This window comes from Hemitrygon akajei, chromosome 11, assembly GCF_048418815.1.
Source record: "Hemitrygon akajei chromosome 11, sHemAka1.3, whole genome shotgun sequence".
In the NCBI taxonomy this organism is placed as follows: Eukaryota; Metazoa; Chordata; class Chondrichthyes; order Myliobatiformes; family Dasyatidae; genus Hemitrygon; species Hemitrygon akajei.
Window position 1 is genome coordinate 143,210,096 of NC_133134.1, and position 16,132 is coordinate 143,226,227.

At 38.9% G+C, this 16,132-nt stretch overlaps 1 pseudogene; it reads right to left on the reverse strand.

Annotated features, from left to right (window-relative positions):
- Nucleotides 1-454: 454 nt before the first annotated feature.
- Nucleotides 455-4,805, reverse strand: LOC140736384 (ubiquitin-ribosomal protein eS31 fusion protein-like; annotated as a pseudogene).
- Nucleotides 4,806-16,132: the final 11,327 nt, after the last annotated feature.

A 16,132-nucleotide genomic window follows, 5' to 3' on the forward strand; every position in this document is an offset into this window, starting at 1 on the left:
TTTTTCGAAGAAGTTACCACGAAAGTTGACGCTGTCAAGGTAGTTGATGTTGTCTACATGGACTCCAGCACGGCCTGTGACAAGGTCCCAGATGGGAGGTTGGTCAAGTAGGTTCAGTCACATGACATTCAAGATGAGGTAGTAAATTGGATTAGATATTGGCTTTGTGGGAGAAGTCAGAGAGTGGTAGTAAAGTATTGCCTCTCTGACGGGAGGCCTGTGACTAGTGGTATGCTGCAGCGATCTGTGCTGGGTCCATTGATATTTGTCAGCTATATCAGTGATCTGGATGATAATATGATAAACTGGATCAGCTGCGTATGACACCCACCCCCCTGCAAGTTTCACCTATTGCTAGTGATTCTCTGTCCCTTCCCCTAACCTTTGAAGTCTGCTCCTCAGCTTTTTTTCTCCAATCCTGCTGTAGGGTTTTGGCCCAAAATCTCAAATATGCTTTTTTCTTTTTTTTAATGTTCTATCATTGTTTATTAAAGTGAATACAATTATGCATCTTCAGCCTTGTTGAAGCAGTATGTTAAACAGCACTTTCCACAATATTGCCTGTTGAAGTGGCTGGCCATGAACACACCAGCACCACATTCCTCTGAAGGACATTCATGGCGTAGACGGTAGATTTTCCCATATTCATCAACCTTGTAATATTTAAGGACAGCAAGTTTGACCTTCTTCCTCATGCTGGTTCTTCTTTGGGGTGGTGTATGACTTCTTCTTCCTCTTCTTTCCACCATCATGCAGTCTCAACACAAGGTGTAGAGTTGTTTCCTTCTGGATATTATAATCAGAAAGAGTACGGCCATCCTCCAATTGTTTCCCAGCAAAGATCAGTCGCTGTTGATCAGGAGGAATACCTTCCTTGTCCTGAATCTTAGCCTTAACATTTTCAGTTGTATCCGAGGGTTCAACCTCGAGGGTTATCATTTTCCCAGGACTGACGAAGGGTCTCAGCCTGAAACGTCAACTGTACTTCTCCCTATAGATGCTGCCTGGCCTGCTGTGTTCCACCAGCATTTTGTGTGTGTTGCGTGAGGGTAAATGCAAGCAGGTTTTTACCACTGAGGTTGGGTGAAGCTACAACTAGAGATCATTGGTTACGGGTGAAAGGACATGAGAGGGAACTTCTTCACTGAGAGCATGGAATGAGCTGTCAGTGTAAATGGTGGATACAAGATCAATTTCAGCATTCAAGAGAAATTTGGATAGGTACACAGATGGGAGAGGAGTGGAGGACTATGGTCTGAGTGCATTTGTTGGCATGAGGCATTTATTAGCTCAGCACAGGCTAGCTAACCCTAACCCTAATTTGTGGGCTGAAGGGCCTGTTTCTGTGCTGTAGTGATCTATGACCATGACTCTATTTAGGAAGAAGTGACTGCTTGAGAGGATTTAACTGCATAAAAAGTCCTTGTAAAACTGGAATCAGTTGAAAATCAGCTGGGGAATCTCTCCGATGATGATTGAGGTTTTTGGAGCTCCTGGGATACCTAAACCCCTTCCCTCCCTTCTCCCTTCAAGCAACTTTCCTGCCTTTGATTTCATGACTGTTTCCTACTTGGTAAGTAGGTTTGCAGATTACACAGTTTTATCTAGAAGTCATCAAAACATTGACTATGGTCCGGGTGCAGTTAGATGGGATTAGATAGAAGACCAGGCTGGCTTGGACTAGATGTGCCAAGGGCCCGTTTCTGTGCTGTAGTGCTCTGTAATTCAGTATAATTATATTGTATCTGACAGGGTCTTCACCCAGTGTAACACTAGAGAATTGCAGTATGATCATGCTCCGCAGTCTGCTTAATTGAGTACATTGAGACACAGTATTTTAAATAAATTCGACGTTATTATTAAGGTGGACGGGTCTGAACCTGTTCACCATAAAAAATTTCCAATTAAATTTTAATGCAATACCTAAGATTTGATAGATGAATAATATTCAGGTTCATTATTTTGAAGCATCTGATATTGCTAATGAGAAGTGTTTTGCATATTTAATTCCCTGAATGATTTTCTCCCTCAATTCCCCAAAAATTAAAGTTTGCTCTGTCATACAATCTGTTTCATTACGGTCAAACAATAATGTGTTTTCACAATAGATTTATGAGGTTTAAAAGCCCGTTTTTAAAGAGGCATTATAGAGTCTAGATAGAAACAAGGATTGCAATTGGCAGAGGAAGTTTAATGTATACTTGAAAATAGTTAGAAATAATTATAAACTGAAAATAATATCTTAAATTAGATTGCAGAAGAAAATAGATAGTATTTGAAGAGATATTATCTCATTAAAATTGCAATGAATGTCTTTGAAATGGAAAATTTTAGAAGCATTTGGGAAAGAGAAGAGAAGTGAAAGTATCCTTGGTAGCACTACTTCAAATTCTGTGATCAATACAAGCATGATACTCTCAGTGTCCCTAACACCTGTAAATTCTACAAGGCAAACAGAATAAAGAATAGATTTATAGGTACTTAAATTAATGTACACATTTTTGAGTCCATATTTTATTAAAATACATCTCACTTTTTTCTGATATTATTTTGGTGAGATCCTGTTATTACCTAAAGCGTATTTAATAGTTGGTTTACGCTAATGAGTACACTTAGCCTATTAAGAAGGTTCAAGGGATATGGTTCTGGTTTCCTAGGCGACAGAAATGACATTAAATTTTTGTAGTTATATTCAGATTACCACTGCCCTTGATAAAATGCCTCAATGTGTGAGGCAGTAACATTTTTTGTTATTTTCCTGACATTCTGGAATATTTTTATGAAGGATGACAAAATGAGACGAGTAGCAAAACAAGTATAATTGCTGCAATGTTCTTGCTGCTATCAGAAGGCCAGCTAATGCCCAGTTAAGAACATGAATTAATAATGGACATATCAGTCATACTGCTTTCTCCCTCAAGTTACAGAAGTGAGGCTGTCTACAAGAATTAAAAAGAAGTGTCCTAATTAGATAGAATATAGAAGAGTACAACACAGGCACAAGCCCTTTGGCCACGACGTTGTGCTAAACTGATTAACTTAGTAATCAATGGCCAACTAAACTAATCTCTTCTGCCTACACAATGGAACACGGAGATGGCATGTATGAAATGTATCAAGTTTTCTGAGAAGTGTTAATGTATTGCACAATACAACTGCCACACACCCACACAATTCATGACATTTGTCAGTGATAATGAACCTGATTTTAATACTGATTCTCATAAGGGCCTTACAATGAAGTTGAAAGGGATTGGAGGAAAATTGTTGAACTGGTACAGAAACTGGTCAGCGGATGGGTGCAGGCATTGAATAGTTACTCACTTTGGCAAAATGAGACTGGTAGTGTCCTGTAAGAATCTATTTAAGGCAGAACTATGTTGCCAGTGTTTATATATGGCAAAGTTATTGGAGCAGAGTGCCAAACATCTAAATTGCAAAAAGGCAAAAGAAACACAGCCTCAAGATTTTAGGGAATGGTTTAGGATAGAGATGAGGCAAATAAACTGCTTTTTTCCAAAAGCAGTGGATCATCTTTTCAGGGAAGCAAAGCAGCTACCTCAATAAATATACTTAAGACACTTTATAGATAGAATTTTGCAATGTAGGGGAATTAAGCATGATAGGGAAAAAGTAGGTAGGTGGACCAGATGAGCCTTGATCATATTGAATGACAGAGTAGGCTCAACGTGCCAGATGGCCTACTCTGGACCCTATTTCATATGTTCTTATGATAGATTGAATGAACAGCAAAAAAGAGGCAGGTTGTTTTCAGTGTAGGTTAATACAGAGTTATCAATTTGGACTTGAAAAGAGAATAGCAAAATACTTTCAAAATAATGAAAGTTTAGAAACAGTAAAGGTCAAAAGAGATTTTGTTATTTGTCTACATATGTACATAATTAAACATAATAAACAATCACGGAAAATAAGCCAATTGCAATGGTGATTATGCAGGATTAGGATACAGGGTATAGGAGTTAAGCCACAGCTATGCAGAGATTTGGTTGAACCACAATGAAACTACTGTGATTAATTCTGGCATCTATACAGCTAGGGCATATTGTGGTTTGCTGAAATGCTAACTGAGGGATTCCAAGCGTTAAAAAGATAAATTAAGAAAAAAATAACTAGAGGAGTATGTCTGAGTGATAACATTGAATGTTAAAAAAAAGTGATGGAAAAATGACAGGACAAACAGGGTTATGGGGTCCTGAAATAGGAGTTCAGTTGCGAACCATGTCCACACACAAGTTGCAGCAGGTGTTTGAAACTTCCTTTCACTAGCAGCAACTGTCATTTGGCCAATTTTAAATCAGGGACTAATACATTTTAATTTACCATTTTTTTTTGGGCAGAACAGGAATATAGATTATGGTCATAGAATTTAGTTCATTATGCAGTAGACCATCAGGCTAAAGAGCCTAATTATTCTCTAAATTCTATCATTAATAAGTCTTCCATGAGTACATTTATAAATCTCTGACTGGTGAGCTATTTAATTAATACTTGTCCAGTTTAACTTCATTGAGAAGGAATATTTATCTTCGCTGAAGATATCAATATCTGATTACTATATATTTTTTAGTTTAATATTAGCTTTATTTGTCACATGTACATGAAAACATACAGTGAAATGCATCATTTGCATCAAATCAAATAGCAAGGACTGTGCTCGTGGCAGCCTGTTAGTGCTGTCCTGTTTGTGGCCCCAACAGAGCATGCCCATAACCTATTAACTCTAACCCCACCTGTACATCTCTGGAATGTGGGGGGAAACTGGCTCACCTGGCAGAAAACCACATGGTCTGGGGGAGAGTGTGCAAACTCCTTACAGACAGAATGGGAATCAAACTCTGATCGGTGATCACTGTCGCTGTAATGTGAGTAGGCTAACTGCTATGCCATCATGTCGTCCCCACTTATTTTCATGGAACATTTATTTTTCCAGAATAACACTAGAGTATAATGGCAGCTTTCGTTTGTGAAAATTTTCCAATATATTCCTTCAATATATTTTCAATTACATAATAATTATTGCAGTTAATATCCAACTCAAATTAACAGTTTACATTTACTATGCAAACCAGGCTCTAAATTTTGTTTTGGGCTTTTATTATGAGAATGTACAGGAGAGACATCTTCATTGCATTTTGTTGTAATCCTCAGTTGCCTTTTTAGTGAACACAAGATTTGGCTTCTGTTGATTTCTCACAATACAGTGATACAGCTTGGGGTGTATTTTTCTTCTACTTATGTTTAATCTAATACATAATAGCTTTTAGCAATGTTTATTTAGATGGTCTGAATCAAAGTAGATCTGATACTCAACCATGTTAAAAACTTAAATCCAGAGGATGATTATTTTTGATACTTTCCAGATGAATGAAGAAAACTTAACGAGGGACTAGTGCATGACTACCATTTTTTTCTAATGCATGTACAAATTAATGAAATGGTTATGAAAGGGTTACCATATGAGGAACGTCTCCAGGAATGAAAGGGTTACCGTATGAGGAACGTCTGGCAGCTGTCAGAGGAACGTGGGGGGTAATCTCATCGAAACACTACAGATGTTAAAATGCCTAAACAGATTAGATTTAACGAAGTTACTTCCATGATAGGGGAGTCAAGGACAAATGGGCATGTATTCAATGTTGAAGGACATCCATTTAGAATAGAGATGCGGAGAAATTACTTTAGTCAGAGAATGGTAAATCTGTGGAATTTGTAGCCATTAGCGGCTGTGGATTGGGTACATTTAAGGCAGAGATAGATAGGTTCTTGATTAGCCAGGGCATCAAAGGGTATGGGGAGAAGGCAGGGGAGTGGGGATGACTGGAAGAATTGGATCAGCCCATGACTTAATGGCAGAGCAGACTTGATGGGCTGAGTGGCCTACATCTGCCCCTATATCTTATGGTTTTATGAGCTTATAAATCAGAATGTTGTGAAGATTGCTGAAGTGAAGGAGAAGTCTTTGTTTACTGTTTGATCAAAGCAGTTAGATCAAAGGCAATGGGTCCTCTTGTGATAATAAAAACATAAAACTATAGGTGATTAATAAATGATTCATAAACCACTTGCAATTCAAAACTCTTTCAGTGAAACCTTTAATTTAAATGTTAATGACAACAAACAGTTGGAGTTAGGACCGCTACAATCAGGTAAACTAAACATTTGGTTCAAATATGTTAAATTGTAAAGTAAAACTCTGATAAGATGGCACTCTCGGGACAGTAGTAGTGCTGGACAAATGGATTCTCCAAGAGATTGCATGTTATTGCTATTAATAGTAAAACATCATTTTATTTCCCTTTTTTATGTGTTAAGAATGTAGCAGGGTGAAGATAGGAATGTACCGAAGGGAGTGTTAGGCACTCCTTCCCTCCAGTAGCCTTCAGATCACCCTGGGGCAAGGTTTTAGCCCCCGATTAGGTCACATGAAACTAAGGGAGCAGGTGCTGGGTGGTCGTATGTGCAGCTGCTGCATATCACAAGGCCAGGTTATGCAGCATCTGATGCCAGGCAGACAATTTCTAAAGGGTATTGATAATGGCTGGGGTAAACTGTCTTGTAATGACACCACCCAGAAGAAGGCAATGGCAAACCACTTACATAGAAAAATTTGCCAGGAACAATCATGGACTTGGAAAGACCACGATCACCTACGTCATACCACATGGCACATAATGAGTGAACAATGGGTTAAAAGTAGTGTTATTAATTTTCCATAATCCCAGTGTGTTTAAAGGGGTGCACAATTGATGCACCATCAATAACTCTCCGAGACATGAGGTGAGATATAGGCTTTTATTGGCTGGAAGAAAGAACAAGCAGCAATTGACCACCATACTACATCCTGGAGACTGAGGACAGGGCCCAGGCTCCAATCGCCTTTATACCGGGGTCTGTGGGAGGAGCCACGGTCAGTGGGAGGAGCCACAGGAGCAGTCAGCGGTGGGGGGGGGGCGTGTCCAGACAGGTATATGTAGTTCACCACAACTATGGACACTAGGTCTGGCCACCAACCTGCTACATTCCTAACCCCGGTGTTTCTGACCACATCTCTGACTCTAACACCCACATTCTGGATGCAGGCCTTGCCTGCGCTCAGCTACGCAGCTCACTTGCAGTCTGGACATCAGACAATGGGGGAGATAGATGCTGGATCATCAGTATTTCTGAACACTGGATATCAGGTTAATGCAGTTTTCCTGTAAGTCCTTTTACTTTTCTGTATTTTAACTAACTCAACTCAATTTACTGTAAATCACTTCAAATGTCTGCAATACATGTTTGATCTGTGGCATAGTTTTAGGTCTTCTGTCCCTGTCTGTGTACATAATACAGGTTAGATGGCTTTTATCCTGCTTTTATTAGTCCATTGAAGAATCCTCCCCCCCCCCCCGCTGTACAATAAGACATACTGTTGAACTCAATATACCTCATTGTGGCTTTGTACCTTATTGTATGCCTATGCTGCACATTCTCTATAAATTTCTGCATCCTGTTGTTGTTTCCCTTGTACTGCCTCAACACACTATATGATGAACGATCAGTTTAGATGGAAAACAAAGTTTTTCACTCTACCTTGGTACCTATGACAATTAAAAAATCCATTTACCGATTGCATGGAGGGGAATAAATGGTTTACATCTTAGGCTGAGTCCCTTCATGAGGACTCCAGTCCTGATAAAGGACCTCAGCCCAAAATATCAACTGCTTATTCCTCTCCATAGAAACTACCTGACTTGCTGAGTTCCTCCAGCATTTTATGTGTTGCTCAAGATTTCAGACATCTCTTTTGTTTACGAATTTTATATTCACTCAGCCTGTTGGAACTGGCAGAACTGGAATAGAACTAAGTTATATGCAACCACAAAGGACTACTGGAGGAAAAGGATTCTGTACAGCTCTGAAAACCACTGGATGTCATATAACTTAGATGCAAAACCAAGGCCCAGACTCCATTTTCAGATGGACTTAAAAAAATCAGATGACACTATTTTAAAAAAAAGAATTTTCAATCATTGTCCTGGCTATCATTTAGTTCTCAGCCAATATCTCTAATTAGATTATTGACTATGAGAAAATTGCTGTTTTTCCGACAACTTAATAAACATTAAAAGTTGTTCGATTGCTTCTGAAATATGTTCTTTTCTCATTGGTACATTTACAGTAATGTAATAAAAGAAAAAATCCATATACACAGGTAATAGATTTAAAACAATCAATCGTTTCAGAGTTTGTTAGTTTTTCTTCATACTTTATTAATGTTTCCATTAACCTCGGTGAATAAAAAGAAATACTCCAAACTCTGGAGGCTGAGGAATGCGTAATTTCAATTCTACTCACCCAGAAGAAACTGACTGGAGGGCTGATTTCATAACAGCACAATTTCAAGATAAAGTGATGCTTTAATGGCATTCAAGCTGAATCTGATTAGAAGGGAATCAACATGCTAACTGCAGAAGCTATATTTTTAACATTCCTTTCCATGGTTAGGACTAAACATTTTTCACAGAGAGAGTGTTCCTGTCTTTTTCTTTTCCATCTAGACTTTCCACACTTTAATTCCAACTCCAATTTTCAACATCTACCCTGCACATTAGTGAATGTCTAGGGACCACTTTGACATTGTCAGTTATTTTCAACAGGGAAGAGCAAGAAAGTTTAAAACATGTAAATGATACCTTGTAACTTCACTATATTGGAAGTAAGTTTCTGCAAGTTCCATAAATCCATAAAGCTGGAGATCACTGTTCTAAAGATGCTTTGAGTCTGTCAAAAATAGATTTGTCTTTGTAATCATCCAAAACTTGGTCCTTCAAGTCTGAATAAAATACAAAACTTTGAAAAGAAATTGCACATATTTACTGGTAAGAAGAATCAATTTCAGTGACATGTGTAGAGTTTCCCACTGTTATAAAAAAAACAGGGTACTTTTTACTGTCAGTATAAGAATAAATGCCAGGCATGCACTTGTCAGATAGATAGATACTTTAATTTCTGTACCTGTTATGGATTTGTGAACATAGTGAAAAATGATCATGTCTGATGTCATGTAATTTAAATATTTCCTGAATCTGGTGTTCGGACTGGTGCAGGCACATTGGTTCAAAGTGATGAGTAATAAAACAGTAAATTTCAAAAAGAACATTTATGAAACTTAGATTATTAACTAGTATTAACTCATAGAAAACCTACACATATAATCATTTATTATCATTTGTGGGTTTTTCAGAAGGCTTTTGACAAGGTTGCTTAGCTAGATAAGAGCCCATGGAAATACAGGGGAGTTACTAGCATGGAGTTACGGCAGAAAACAGAGAATAGGAATAAAGGGATCCTTTTCTGGCTGGCTGCCGGATGCCAGTAGAGTTCCAAAGAGGTCAGTGTTGGGACCGCTGCTTTTTATGATGTATGTCAATGATTTGGACTATGGGATTAATGGATTTGTGGCAAAATTTGCCAATGATACAAAGAAAGGTGGAGGAGCGGATAGTGTTGAGGAAACAGAGAGCCTGCAGAGAGACTTAGATAGTTTAGGGGAATGATCAAGGAAGTGGCAAATGAAATACAATGTTGGCAAATGAAAGGTCATGCACTTTGGTGGAAAAATAAATGGACAGACTATTATTTAGATGGGGGAGAGAATTAAAAATGCAGAGATGCAAAGGGACTTGGGAGTTCTTGTGCAGGATACCCTAAAGGTCAACCTCCAGGTTGAGTAAGTGGTGAAGAAGGCAAATGCATCGTTGGCATTCTTTTCTAGAGGTATAGAATATAAGAGCAGGGATGCGATGTTGAGGCTCTACAAGGGACTCGTGAGACCACACTTGGAGTATTGTGTGCAGTTTTGGGCTCTTTATTTTAGAAAGGATATACAGATATTGGAGAGGGTTCAGAGAAGATTCACGAGAATGATTCCAGGAATGATGGAGCTGGACTTGTTGTACACTGTTGTTGTGCTGCTACCTGGATTTATTGCGTACTGTTGTGCCATGGCAGTACGCGGTGGGAGTGATTGTCTAGGATCTTTCTCCTTGTGATCTCAAGACCCTGTTGGACATTGGTAATGTTGAATACTGCAAGTCCGGATCACTGGTTTATTAGCAAGACCGATGGTGGGGGAGTTACATTGTCTTGGCTGTTGTGTGGACAAGACCCTCATGCCACGGTGTCACCTATGGCAGTCGCCCAGGAGAGGAGACGCTGAGGTGGCTTGGGAGAGATTAGAGGCCTGCATTGGATTCAGTATTGGTTTGGGTCCCTCCTGTCAGTGCTGCCCTCTAGTGTTTGCTTTGTAGAAGAACAAGCTGGATCAGGACAACATCTTATGCACCAGCAATCTACAGGCCTTGCCACTTGGGGACATAGACTATATTATTTTTTTGTAACCGGAAGTTTTTCTGCATTTGTAACCATATTTGCTATATCTGCTATGTGCTGTGTGTTCTATCCTGTTTCCTTGCACCTTGGCCCCAGAGCAGTGTTGTTTCTTTTGGCTATATTCATGAATGGTTGAGTGATAATTAAACTTGATCTTGAACTTGAATTACTTTCTCTCAGAATTCTCCTCTCTGTTATATTAAACCATGACAGGATTGTCATCACTGGTGATTTCAGTATTCATACTAATGATTCATGAGTTTACTGGACAGCGTATCACAGAGCCCACCCATTGACTTGGAAATACACTTGGTGTAGTAAAGACCAAAGGGTTAAGTATTATTAATGTTTCTCTGTCTGATCACTTTTGTGTACTTTTTGATGCCCTCCTGCCTGTAACCAAGACCACCAATTTACAATTAAAAAGCTGTTTCTTGATGCTCCGACACAACTTAAGTTTTCTAGGATTGCCAGTTTATCTAACCCATATGATCTAAACTGCTCAGTAAATAAAATGGTTGATTCTTTCGGCATTAACTTGGCAAGTATTTTAAACACAGTGGCACCAACACAGGGTTAAAATAAATCACTTACTGAAACGTTGCCATGGTTAAACAGTTCTGTCTGTGAACTCAAGAGATCATGCAGAGAAGCTGAGAGAAAATGGAGGAAAACAGAGCCAGAAATCCACTGTAACATCTTCAAGGAAAAACTAGCCTCCTTTAATGCTCTGCAAGAAGAGTCCATTTTTCCAAGATTATTACAGAGACTAGTGTCAATTCAAGAATATTGTTCTCAATGATAAACCGACTGTTAAACCCTGCTCCTACCTATAATGTCCTCAGTAAAGCATCTGGTACAAAATGTGAGGAATTTGCAATATTTTTTTATTAACAAAATCACTTACATTTGGGAAAGTATAGCTGCAGATACTGGTAAGCTCTATAGTCAACTTGATAAAAAGATGCAACCATGTCAACATTTACAAGTATTGTATTTCCAATTGAGAACTCTATAAGACTGTAATACCCCGGTTATGATGCTGCTACTGCTGTATGGTATTTCATTTAGTAGCTTTCTGTAAAAGTAGTGTGTCCTGTTGATTGCATGTTTGGGTTTCTGACTAAAGATAAGTGGCTGTAAGGTGCAACTTAGGAATGTTGTGTCTGCCAGTCAGGATGGTGGAACTGGGAGAAAGTTCTAGAGAAAGCTGGGCCAAGAGAGAATTGTGATGGACGCTGTGGCACTGTGGGGGGTGTTCATGGTCTTTTTGATAGGAGCTGCGGAGAAGACAGGAGGAAATTGGCTGAGGATTCCATGGGAAGGAGAGTCCCTGTTGCACAAGGTGCTTTGAGTGGATGAATGGCTCCAAGGAGGAAGGGCCAATGATCCTGAGCGAGAGAACTCATTTTTTCAAGATGGATGTCAAGCGAAGTTCGGAACGTGGTGTGTGCTGTCACAAAGACTGTGGGTCCAACACGAGAGTAAAAAGACAGCTTCAAGATGAGCTCCAGCAATGTGCACATTTGGACTGGTTAATTGTAATGGACCCTTTTATCTTTTTATCCCTTTTCTTTTTCCTACTGTTTGATGAAGCTAAAGCTTGTAAACATACTTTCTTTATAATTTTTTTGCGGTGTATAATTTGCTATTACTTGCTGACCAACAATTTGTATGAGCAGTGTTACACAGCATCCACTCAAATCGCGGTTTCTTTAAGCGGAACACCATGACATGGTATGTTGGTTGAACCCCAAATCATACCAACACTAGACGCCTATTGTTTATGAAAGGTGGCCTTCTCACCACTGAGTCCTGGGGCTGTTAGCAGGACTGGCTTATGAGCCAAGTTTTGATACAAGCCCAGTGAGGGGGATGCAACTGTAACAAAGAGTAAACTATCTACTTGCTGTCTTGATCCCGACCTTACCACATTTTTAAAGGACTCTTTTAATACTGTTTTCAATTTTGTTAGAAAAATTGTTAACATGTCTCTTGAAACTGGAGGTTTCCCAGATGCCTTCAAAATTGTGCTGACAAACCTCTACTTAGAAAGTCAGAACTTAACAGTGAAGCTTGTTACGAACCCTGTAACTGAGCCACTTACCAGCAAGGATAGAGAGGTCCACTGAAATCTGATGGTACTATTTTTAAACGTTTTTATTTATAAAGGGGCACAAAAGTAAGGTTAATACAAACATTCAGATAATATACGTCGTCAATACTCAATCTAAAGCATGGGTATAGTAATAATCAACAATAAGAAGTAGCTCTATCGTTTGTCTAGGGGTAAAACTATTGTCCGATGGAAATATCAAAGTCTCGGAAGTTCATACAGGCTTTTAGCCTTTCAGGGACCGCTGGGGTCTCACGTGTTGGAGAGAGAAAATAAACTTGCCAGCCTTTTGGACTCAACTCGTTGAATCGGGAACGTGGGTTCCCCATTGTCATTTCGAAGTCTTTTTCGGGGTTATCAGCCACTCGTTCCCCAAGCTAGGGGAACCGAATCACACATGGCTCCCGAACAGCTTCCCGTCCTCACGGGAGCGACGAGCGATGGTCTCTCCTTCTGGTGCGTCGCTGGGGTACTGCCTCCTGCAGTCTCCTTTTTATCATGACTGGCAGATTTGTAAATGTCAATCAAGGTAGGGTGATACAATCCCCACCCCACATTGCCCGAGGGTGTCCATGTCCCTGATAGCTGGCACGTACTATAGAGTTGCAATTCACACAGGTGTCTCTAAGAACAATGGTCAAATCCATTGCATTGTCTCTCATTTCCTGGGTCCAAGACCCGAATTAATAGCGATCTTGCGATTCTCTGGAAGGAGGGGGCTGGTCCCGCACCCTTCGGCCCCTCAGAGCTGTGGTACATTCATAACAAGCCTATATCAATTTTTTTCCTTTCTTGGCAAGATTCTTGAGAATGAACTCACCAAACTTTCTGAATGAGCACAATATGCTAGAAAATTTTCAATCATGTTTTAGAGCAAACCACAGCATGGCCTTTATTAAAACTGTCAGTGACCTTATGCTCAGCACTAACACAATTGACCACAACATTCTTCCAGATTACCTTGAGAACTGGGTTCACCTCTCTGGTAGTGTTCTTAACTAGTTTCATTCATATAACTTGGAGAGAAATTTTTTGTCTCTCTTGGAGACTAATATTCTAAGAGATATGATGTACTTTTTGCTATTGCTCAGGGAAGCTGTCTTGGTCCCATACTCCTCTCCTTATCCATGTCCCGTTAGGAGGCATTATTAGACAATAAACATTTGGATGAGTAATAATTTCCTAAAACTAAATGAAGATAAAACTGAAATACTTTTGGTTGGTCCTGAAGCCAAAAGAGGTGAGCTTCTGAATAACTTGGAAATGTAGCTCCTCTTGTAAAAATAACAAACCTGGGTGTTATCGTTGATTCAGATTTTAATTTTAAATTGCACATAAAGAAAGTGACCAGAGCAGCATTTCTACACAAGAAATATTGCAAAGGTGCGTCTATTTCTGCCACATAATGATGCTGAAAAACCTATTGACATCTTTCTTTCAAATAGTTAAGATTACTGCAATATACATTTTACTGGCCCTCCAAAGCAAACTATTCGCAAACTGGAACTTTTTCAGAATGCCGCTGCTAGATTTTAAACTAAAATCACGATGAGGGAACATAGCACTCTGTCCTAGCTACTTCTTGTATCTTTTAGAATTGATTTTAAATTTCTTGTCCTTGTTTTTAAAGCTCTTAGTAGTTAGGGACCGGAGTACATCACAGAATTGTTTTTGTTTTATAATCCTACTCAAGTTCTCAGGACTTCTTCTGCCAGTCTCTTAATATTAAACGGTCTCTGTCAAAAGATAATAGGCAGGTCAGCTTTTTTTGAACTACAATCCTAAACTGTGGAATTCAATACCTGAAACTATAGGAGGTGCAGACTCAGTTTTATTGCGCCAGCGCAAAATTTTATAAATAAGATTATTTTTATTATTATTATTTCACTGTTTAAAAAGGCTTTAAGTTCTAGATAGAAACGTAGAAAAGCGACAGCACAATACAGGCCCTTCGGCCCACAAAGCTGAGCCAAACATGTACTTTACCTTAGAAATTACCTAGGGTTAACCGTAGCCCTCTATTTTCCTAAGCTCCATATACCTACCCAAGAGTCTCTTAAAAGACCTTATCATATCTGCCTCCAACATTGTCGCTGGCAGCCCATTCCATTCCATGCACTCACCACTCTCTGCATGAAAAAAGCACCCCTGACATCTCCTCTGTACCTACTTCCAAGCACCTTAAAGACTATGCCCTCTCGTGATAGCCATTTCAGTCTTGGGAAAAAGCCTCTGACTATCCATGCGATAGTCAGAGTAGATAGTCAACTTTCACCGAAATGTGATTAATATTTGCTCCATTTTAAACATTTACTGCTTAAGATGAACCAAAACTTAAAATAGATTAGGAATTAAAAAAATAATCATGATGGGGGTGCATTTGCAAAGAAAATTAATTCTGTTTCTCTCTTCACAGGTGCTGTCTGAGATGCTAAGAATTCCCAGTGTTTATACTCTCAGTGGTCATTTTGTTAGGTACCTTCTGTACCTAATAAAGTGGCCACCTAGTGTATGTTCATGGTTTTCTGCTTATAAAAACTCGACGTATTGTGCATTCAGAGATGCTCTTCTGTATACCATGGTTGTGATGCATGGTTCTTTGAGTTATTGCCACCTTCCCATCAGCTTGAACAAGTCTGGCCTTTCTTCTCTGACCTTTCTCATTAACAAGGCATAACCACTGCTCACTGAATTTTTCTTTTTGTTTTTCACATCATTCTCTGTAAACTCTAGAGACTATTGTGCATGAAAATCCCAAGAGATACTCAGCTTCTGAGAAACTCGAACTACCCCATCTGGCACCAACTATTATTCCACGGTCAAGGTGACTTGGATCATATTTATTCACCATTCTGAAGTTTTGTCTGAACAACAATTTAACAACTCGACCATGTCAGAAAACTTTTATGCATTGAGTTGCTGCCATATGATTGGCTGATGAAACAAGCAGGTGTCCAGGTGTACCTAAAAATTGGCCGCCGAATGTATTTCAAACCTTCAGCATCTGCAGGTTTTTAAAATCCAACAAAGAAAAAAGAATTGTGTATATATTGTTCAATGTTAAAGGGCTGAAGAAATGGTATGGTAATGTGTGAAAATCTAGTGAAATCAATTCAGTTAGATTGTAACAAAATAATCTTTCTGTTCTCATCCTTTTGACCTCTCTCCAGTCTTTAACACAATTCTTAGCTTCCTGCATATTCTCTTCCTATGTACAAGTAGCCTCTTCTTATCCCAACAGTCTCAACAGTTCTACAACATCATCTGAAATGATTCTGATGTTATGATATATGCTGTTGTAACTTATCTCTAAATTATAAGCCAGTTTAAGTTTGATATTTCAGTTCAATTCCCACTGTGACAGCTGATATTTTTCACTGAGGGAACCTGCTGTTTTTATCTGGCAATCAGTGATTACAGACCTCAGTAATAACTCATTTGACTTCTACCTGTTTAAAAAAAATAGTTTAGTGTGCTTTCACATCATAGACAAATACTTGCCAGTAAGTTGTAGTTGTAGTTTTGCAATCAATACTGGCAAGGAAAAGTAAAAGAAAAAATGAAATAATTTTATACTGAGAATTTTTCTGGGAAATTAATTTATTATTTTGAGTTGTCAAG